This window comes from Chenopodium album, chromosome 7, assembly GCF_948465745.1.
Source record: "Chenopodium album chromosome 7, dcCheAlbu1.1, whole genome shotgun sequence".
Classification (NCBI taxonomy): Eukaryota; Viridiplantae; Streptophyta; class Magnoliopsida; order Caryophyllales; family Amaranthaceae; genus Chenopodium; species Chenopodium album.
Window position 1 is genome coordinate 36,189,406 of NC_137840.1, and position 9,435 is coordinate 36,198,840.

Here is a 9,435-nt window from a genome sequence, read left to right on the forward strand (position 1 = left end):
AAATTATGGTGGGGGCAATCTCTTTGTAAATCCTTGAACCTCTCCCAAGCCTCATATAAAGATTCATCGGCTTCTTGGGCAAAGTTCTGGATTGCACTCCGTAGTACGGCTGTTCTCTCTGCAGGGTAATATTTGTTATAGAAATTCAAAACAAGAGTTTCCCAGTCAGTTATACCAAGTGTAGTTCTATTTAAGCCATTAAACCACAATTTAGCTTTTCAAGTTAAAGAGAAGGGAAAGAGAATCTCCCTGATTTGGTTTTGAGTGACCCCGGCTTGCCTGATGGTGTTGCAATATTGAAAATAGTCGGCAATGTGAAGATTCGGGTCTTCACCCTTGGCTCCACTGAATTGCTTCCTCTTTATCATCGTTATAAGTTGAGGTTTAATTTCAAATTGAACCCCATCAAGAGCCGGAGTAGGGGTGAGATGTGGAAAATCCGTAAGCTTTGGTCGTGAATAATCACTAAGCTTCTTTGGAGTCGTCATCTCTGATTCCGCGTCTGATGATGCCTCTAAATCGCTAGAACCAGTTGGAGGATCGCGGTGATTATTGTTATTATCACCAGAATCCGCCAGGATTTGCTTGTAGAAATTTTTCTGTCTATGGAAGGAACGTTCGATCTCAGGATCGAATGGGATGTAACCTGATCTGGAACACCTGGGCATAAACAAAAACTAGAAGCAAATATGAGATTCGTCTCAGAGAACCAACGCTCTCTAAGACAAAAGGGGAAATAATCTAGACTACAAAAACAATCAGAAATAAAAATGAAACCGTTCCCCCGGCAACGGCGCCAAATTTTGACAGGGTAAAGTCGTATCCCCTAATAAAAAATAATACCTAAATCCTCTAACTAATGTAGATAGGGAAGTAGGGTCGATCTCCGCATGGAAACAAGTCTTTTTACTCCTAATTAATTAATATAATCTAAATTATCTAAGTAACCAATATTTATATTCGAATAAGTAACTAAACTACTAAGATTGAGAATAGAGAGAAAATAATATATGAAAGGATCTAGGGTATAGGTTCACCAATAAATAATATTCCAGGGTAAAATATAGTAGTCATTCATCAAGCATACATCAATCAGATTATAAAGGGCTTTCGCTACGTATTATAATCACACAATTAATTTTACCGGTATTAAATCTCATCTTTCAAATCTTGACTTAACCATTTATAAATTAACTTGCCTATTGAAACTAGACCCAAATATTAATTCTCATCTGTCGAATCTCGAATTAATATTGCCAAACTCATGCATAAAAGATCAGGCCTAATCTAGTCACAAAGCATTAATCCAATCAATAGGAAATTAATCTAGCATTGATAATTAACAACAACAAATTACCCCTTCATATTATTTATTAGATCCCCATAAACCCTAGAAATTAAACTACTCACAAATCATCATGACTAAACTAATCAAATAAATGAAGCAAGACATGATAAAAAGAATAAACTAAATAACTAAGATTAAGAGAAGAGAAATCGTTACCAAAATAAATCTGGAATTAAGAGTAGAATTAAGAACAAAGGTTTAGAGAGAGAATTCTAAGAGAATAATTAAGAGAGTAAAGAAAAAGTAAAAAGAGAGAAGAAGAGAGATCCTAAAATCGTATTACGGAGGAGTATTTATACTCCGTACAAAAATCCTAAACTAAAACAAATTAAAACGACGTTAAGCGTCAACTAATAAAAACATGCGCCCGATCGGGCGCGCCTTTTTTTTCTCATAATACTAAACTCGCGCCCGGCCGGGCGCGTCACCGGGCGCCAACCTAAGCTTCTCCCGCCCGGCCGGGCGCGCCTCCGGGCGCCAGCCTCTTTGGCCGGGCGGCTAAATTAGGCCACAATTTGGACTTTGATTGGGCTCCAATTCTTCGGGCCAATTTGGATTTCCTCTTCCGGTCATGAATACTCGGTCCAAATGCCCCGGTATCACCTATACCGAGCCCTTAATCACTGGTTCGATGGCTCTAACCGGCCCTGGGCTATAGAATCTGGTCGTGCTTCTCCAATGTTCGTGATTGCTCCAAAATATCTCGGGAAAATACTCCAAAAGCATAAATCCCTGCAAAAGTCAACCAAATCTACGAAAACACTAGAAAACACCAATTAGTAATAAAAGTGGCTCTAAAGAGCCAAAAACAATATTGATTATGACCAAGGGACGGGGGTAAAATACTGTATAAAATAGACACATCAGTGCTACATGAAACCACCCTATATCCCTTCCCTCACCCCCGAAACCAACTACCCTCCCTTCCCATACCCTCAAAAACATCTTAGATATCCTTTCCCCACCCCCAAAACCAACATTCAAACATGGTTTTGGATATCTTGGGTGGCTTCGGGGGTTGGGGAAGGGAGGGTGGTGGTTTCGGTGGTAGGGGAATGGATATGGTGGGTTTCGTGGCATAATTAATTAACCAAATTGAACTTATCTTGTAGTCATTAAGGGTATACGGTGCATTAATTTTCTAAAAACTTATGGTCATTTAAGGGTATATAGTGCATTTTTGTAAAAAACACATGGGGTATATGATATATTTTTTAAAATGTCTAGAGGTATATGGTGAATAAACTGAAACATAAGGGTGTATGGTTTAAAAACAGTATATCTTTTTTAATTAAACATGCTTTGAAAACAACTAATTTGATTAAACCATGTTTATACAAACCTCCCATATATAGATCTATGTCAAAATTGGTAAGTCTTTTTGAGAATAAATTTCAGTATAAGAAAGTCAACTTTCCATTAATCCAATTCTTTTACTAAGTGCGCACATCCTCAAGCTAGTATCTTTATGAAAAAAGAGTATTCCTGAGGAAAGACTAGATTATACAAGTTCCGGATAGAGGGAACAATATTCAACCCGTAAAAGCTTCAAAATATAATAAATTTCTTTTACTTTATAATTGTAAATTAAGTAATCATAAACTACTTTTAAATTTGCGGCTATTTCACCAAATGCCACTGAGCACTTTAATAATTCATCAAACGCCATAAAGGTTTTCAAAATTCACCAAATGCAACTGAATTTTAAAAAATTCACCGAGTGCCATTAATGACTAATGGTCATTAACTCTTTTAATTATTTGGGTTTAATCATGACACATGTCATGATATGAGTGCTTCATTTTAATTAATAAATATAAAAAAATTTCTCGATTTTCGTGACAAAAACTGTTCGGGTAATGTTTTGGGGGTTATTTTGAACCTTTATGGAATCAAATTAAGCTCGAACTTGGCAAAAAAATAACATAAATGCCCCACTTTGTGTGTCAAAATATATCTCGATTAGCGAGTCATTATTTTTTAACCATGAAAATTGATCATGTAAGGTTTTGGAAGTTATTTGACCCTTTATGGATTCAAATTAAGCTCAGAATTGACAAAAAATAACATAAATGCCCTGTTTTGTGTCTCAAGAAATATCTCGTTTAGCGTGTTGTTTTTTTAACCATTAAATTGACCGTTTAAGGTTTTAAGGGTCATTTTGATCCTGTAAGAATACAATTTAAGCTCATACTTCATATTTTGCAAAAAATTAACGTAAATGTCCCGTTTTGCAATTTTTTTGGTTAAAAAATAACGATCTTAAGACGCAAAACAGGACATTACATTAATTGTTTGCTGATTTTGAGCTTATTTTGGATCCATAAAGACCCCATTTTGGATCCATAAAGACCCCAAATGACTGCAAAAACCTTACCTTGACAATTTACACAGTTAAAAAAAAAGTCGCGCTAATCGAGATATTTCTTGACACACAAAACAAGGCATTTACATTTTTTTTGCCAATTCCGAGCTTTATTTGAATCCATAAAAGGGTCAAAATAACCTCCAAAACCTTACCCGATCAATTTTCATGATTAAAAAAATTACTCGTTAATCAAGATATTTTTTTGACACATTCACTACTACATTTTTGATCTATTGCAACCCCTAAATTCGTTGTATTAGGCATCAAATTCCGTTGCATCAGGCCTAATGCCACGGCTATGTACCGTGGCATCTGCTGGCGTTGCAATAGGTCTAATGCCACTGCATATGATACTTAATGCCACGGGATCAATGTTCTGTTGCGTTAGATCAATACCTGATGCAACGGCAATATCATTGCCGTGGCAATAGCTATAATACTTAATGCCACGGTTTCCTATACCTAATGCCACGGTGCATATACCTAATAATAATAATAATAATAATAATAATAATAATAATAATAATAATAATAATAATAATAATAATAATAATAATAATAATAATAATAATAATAAATAATAATAATAATAATAATAATAATAATAATAATAAAAATAATAATAATAATAATAATAATAATAATAATAATAATAATAATAATAATAATAATAGACATTCCAGAGGTTAAACTTGGCTTACTTTAATATAAAACCACTACAATTATGATGTAATTGGCAAGGAATTATAAATGCAGACAAGAAACACAATAAGAAGATAAGGCAAACACACCTACTCTAAACAATTGAAAACTAACTCCCAAGCAAAAGCTAAGCGTTATGTATTCTATTTCATCCACACATATAACAAAAAAAAGTTCAAATCTCACACAGACAAAATCAATCTCATTTATCATACTTACATGGCTAGATATACAATTAGCCTAGATAGCCTAGATATCTAGTATGATAATTTTTCAGAGAGAAATCACAAAAATTTTGAGGTTAAAGAGGTACAAAGAACCTGCATAATAGAAATGGTTAGGGTCTATCTTAAATATCAGTAGTCCCATGATTTTGTTATTATGAAAAGCGGCCTTTAACATTGGCTCTAGCTGCAATGACAACCTTAATGTAAAGAAAAATGAGTAAGGGAAATTATTGAGGAAGGGAAATCAATATAAATGTAACTGTATAAATTCATACAAAATAAGTGTTTTATTTTGTTACTATAAGTTCGTCTTTTTAAGTTTCTATGATTTAAATTGTGTGCAACACCTCCCTGCACACAATAACTGCTTTAATGGAGAACTTTGAGTGCACTTCAATGGAGGTATAACATAATGCCAGGGGAAAATGAGAATGAATAATTTCTCTTATCCTGCAGACATACAGGGGATGATTAAGGAAAATCCTTCTAATGAAACATGACAGCATTACCATTAGCTTTTGTGGTGACAAATACTTATAAATAATTAGTAGTTGCGTCAGTGCTTGGTTTTTCCAATAAATGTTAGTTTGGAAAGGTGTAGTTCTGTAATTCTCATTTCTCCATGAACTGCAATTTCAAGCTCCACTACAGTCCTGTTTGAGTAGTGTCTTTGCAAATAAGTAGATAGTGCTTGATCAGTGCTCGAGAGCTAGACTCAATATCACAAGTTGCGACAAAGACCAACACATACTCAATACTCCATGACACATTCTATAGGATAAAATGAGTAGTTTCTAGACTTGATACAATCCAAGAATTATTTAAGGCCAGTTCATGACCATTACGGTAATAGTAATAATTTCCATGAACATTTTAAACCTATCACTACATTTTAGGGCTTACAAAATTTCTTTCCACTTTCTCTCTAGTGTACAAATACACAGAAACACACTCAAATTCATTTTTAAAACAAGCTAAAACCAAACCACATTACTCCCAAAAAATGCATCTAAAGGGTGTTCTCATGAATTGAAGCTATTTAAACTGCATTAGTGAGTATGTTACCTTTTTTTGGGCTTGGCATTTCTATAGATTGAATGTAAGAGTAACAATTGTAGCTTCATTCCCCTGGTAAGCTCCTAGTTGTTGCATTGGCTGCTACCATTCCACTACTAGTTCCTACAAATCATAATGAATGAGTTCCACAATGTTTCCTGCTGAGGCTATAAAGTGAGACATCACAGCACACATAGGACAGGAGAAATTAATTTCCACCCCTTCGAAAATTACCCAAATACATTACTTGAGTCAAGTTCATAGTACAAATAAATCTGATAAAAAAAAAAACCCACAAAACATTTAAATTATCAACAAAAACCATCAAAATTAAAACCATAAAACACAAAAACCCCAACTTTATTAGCAAAACCCATCAAAATTTACATGCTTTCCTTAGTCACTCGGTTTAATTAAGAGTGTGAGTGTTTTGGATACTATGGCATAGGTTGTTGGGGCTGATTAAATAAAATTTCAGCCATAAGATTAATTTATAACTAGAGCATTTTCCATGAAAAAAAAAAAATAACATGAACTTATCAAAATATGTCAAATGGTTATAATATTTTAGATAACCCACAAATCTACTACTTTATTCTTAGAGCATAAATTCATCCTTCACAATAATCATCCTTTAAGATATCCATATTAAATACAAATTCAATAATTTAATTGAAGTTCTCAACACAAAGCTATTAAAAAACTGATTTCTAACAGAAAATTTAAACTAAAAAACATAATATAAAATACAGAAAACCATGAAGAAAACAAAGATATATTCAACAAAAATCGATCAATTATTAAGCTAACTAACCGAAAATTATATTTTCTGTAGATAATTAAGGGAAATTTAGTAATTAATACCTCGAATTTGGCTTAAAAGAAGAGTAATACAAGCATTGATCAACAAGTTAAATAAGGCGAGCAAACATTATATTTTTAAGATTTTATTCCACTCCATCCATGACTAAGAAAGAACACCTTCGTTGAGATAAGACGAAGCTCACATACAATCTGGTGACGAAAATTGAGGTTGAGGGGAACAATTCGCTCAATAATTTGCTATCCAAATTGCCAACTTTATATCAATTCACCTATACACCGGCATAAAATAAAAATAAGAAACCAAAATTAGAAACCCCAGAATGTTCTATAATACTCAAATAACGAAATTGGAAGCTAAATGTAAGGGTTTACCTCGTAGTTATCTTTAGTAAAGGTAGATGAACCTTCGAGTTCGGTATTCAGAGCTTCAACCGGCGTTGAGACAACGGTGATTTTTTTTTTTTTTTTTTTTTTTGAGGAGGACGACGACTTAGGAAAAGAAAGAAGATGGAAGTAAATGAAGAGAGAGAGAAAATAAACTCACAAAATTAACCCAATAGGTTTTGAAATTTGGAGAAAATAAAGGAGGGAAATCAATTAAAAGATACGATGCCTATGTAGTATTCCGTACTTAATATTTTTTTTACCTCATTGACCGTCGCATTAGACCCCTCTAACACAACGGTTGTAATAATATCGTTGCATTAGAATGTAGCCGTTGCAGTAGGGTATGATGTTGCAACAGTTATAAAGAGTCGTTGTATTAGATTCTTTTATTGCCACGGTAGTGTATGTAACCGTTGCATTAGCTCTTTTCCTGACGTTGCATTTGATCGAAAATGTAGTAGTGATAAAACGGGGCATTTACGTTAATTTTTGCCAATTCTGAGCTTAATTGAATCCATAAAGACTCAAAATAACCCCCAAAACTTTACCCGAAAATTTTCGTCTCGAAAATTGAGAAAAAAATTATTTTTATTGATTTAAATAAATGATTAAAATAAACTAATCGTATTGTGACATGTGTCATGCTTAAACCCTAATGACCAACGGAATTAACGGCCTTTAGTCATTAATGGCACTCGGTGAATTTTTAAAAAACTCGATGACATTTGGTGGTTGAAAACCTTGATGACATTTGGTGAATTATTAAAGTGCTCAGTGGCGGCATTTGGTGAAATAGCCGTTTAAATAATTTGTTCTTGTAGAGATAAAACATTTGATTCATAAAACACATTATTAACATGCATTATTTAAAACATTTATTCAAACATTCATAAAACATTCTTCAAAGATGCATTCAAAACTATATCAAAGGTCTAGCCACATATACGTACTCGACCTTCGAGAATTATTATCCCACCATTTATAATGGATCAGGAATTGGGGGATGAACTCACGTTGGAACGAATAGGCAGAATTTGTAGAGGCCATAACTCCTACAATATAACTCTGATTTGGGTGATTCTTATGTTAAAAACGACAAGAATTGCCCAAAAACTGGCTTTCCAGGTATAAGGGCTGATTATTTTACGAAAAAGGTTAAAAAAAACCTAAGAAAAGGTTTAGGGAAACGAAAAATAAAAGAGAAGAAGATAATTGGGTTTTGGTGTAAGGAATATGAGATGTATGAAGGAGGTATTTGTAGTTTTCAAAAGGTGAAAAGATAGAGATTGAGATGAATTAGGGTTAGTAAAAGATAGGCTTAAATTAAAGGTAATTAAATTAATATAACTAGATAGAATTAAATCTAGATAATTGTGTAGAGATTTTAATATAAAGATGAATAAGAAAATAAGATGAAGTAGATGAACAATAGTTTTAATGGAGGATAAATGATAGAAAATATTTAAGATAGATTTGTAGAGGGATCTTAGATATTAATTAAGCTTAGGATTCAAATGATAAGAATCAACAATTAAAGATGATAAAATTACAAAAAATAACTTTTTTTTAAAAAAAATGACAAGTTTAATAAATTAATTAATATTTAAAAACCTGAACTCTAAATTTATAAACTTTCAAAAATAATTATATACTTCTAATATTTTTGGCGCCATATTTAAGTAATTAGGATAATTTAATAAAATACTCTTTCTTTAGATAATTATTAATCAAAATAATTAGGAAATAAGTCTCAAAATTATGGGGTATGTATTATATGAACTTAAGATTTAAAGCTAACTATCATGTTAACAAAGTTAGAAAATTTAACGTGAGAATATTATGAATACATGAGTAACTGAATATTGTAATATAGTATGATATTGTTTTCTATTGTAATTTGTATGGAGTTTTAGAAAACAAATCAAGTTGTAAATGTATAATTTAGATAAATGAGAAAGCGAACTAAATGAAATTATTTTCTCATAGTATCAAGATTTTAGGTTAAAAAATGCGCAAATGAGAGAGGAGTCGTGAATTTTGGTGAATATTGAGAAGTTGCATCAACTCCACCTGAGAAACCACCGCCACCACAACCAATGGACAATCTTGATTATTATTTTGCCTCACGTGATCATCCTAATGTGGCTATTACACCTTTAAAATTACATGTCTTAACTATGATGATTGGGCTAAGGCTATATGTCGTTTGATGATGAGTAGACTAAGGCTAGTTCAGATTCGTTAAGGGATCAATTAGGAAGCCTAATTCGGGTCAAACGAAAATGAGACATTGGGTTGTTATTGTGAATTTTTTTTATAAAAGTTTTTGAGAATTTTGAGTTAACATTAAAACAAAAATAATAATAATAAAAATAATAATAATAATAATAATAATAATAATAATAATAATAATAATAATAATAATAATAATAATAATAATAATAATGAAGAAGAAGAAGAAAAAGAAGAAGCAAAAAAGAAACTAATTGCAGTACTAATATAAGTAGTATTTACAATTTATT

At 32.2% G+C, this 9,435-nt stretch overlaps 1 long non-coding RNA gene and 1 other non-coding gene across 2 annotated transcripts; one reads left to right on the top strand and one right to left on the bottom strand.

Annotated features, from left to right (window-relative positions):
- LOC145641184 (small nucleolar RNA R71) lies at positions 1-107 on the top strand. Its single transcript, XR_014115247.1, has one exon. It is a non-coding gene; the product is annotated as a small nucleolar RNA R71 (small nucleolar RNA).
- A 1,393-nt stretch (positions 108-1,500) lies between these two features.
- On the bottom strand, positions 1,501-7,114 carry LOC145641045 (uncharacterized). The gene is made up of 3 exons (XR_014115118.1): positions 6,899-7,114; positions 6,683-6,795; positions 1,501-5,824 (listed from the first exon to the last, which is right to left on the bottom strand). It is a non-coding gene; the product is annotated as an uncharacterized LOC145641045 (long non-coding RNA).
- Positions 7,115-9,435: the final 2,321 nt, after the last annotated feature.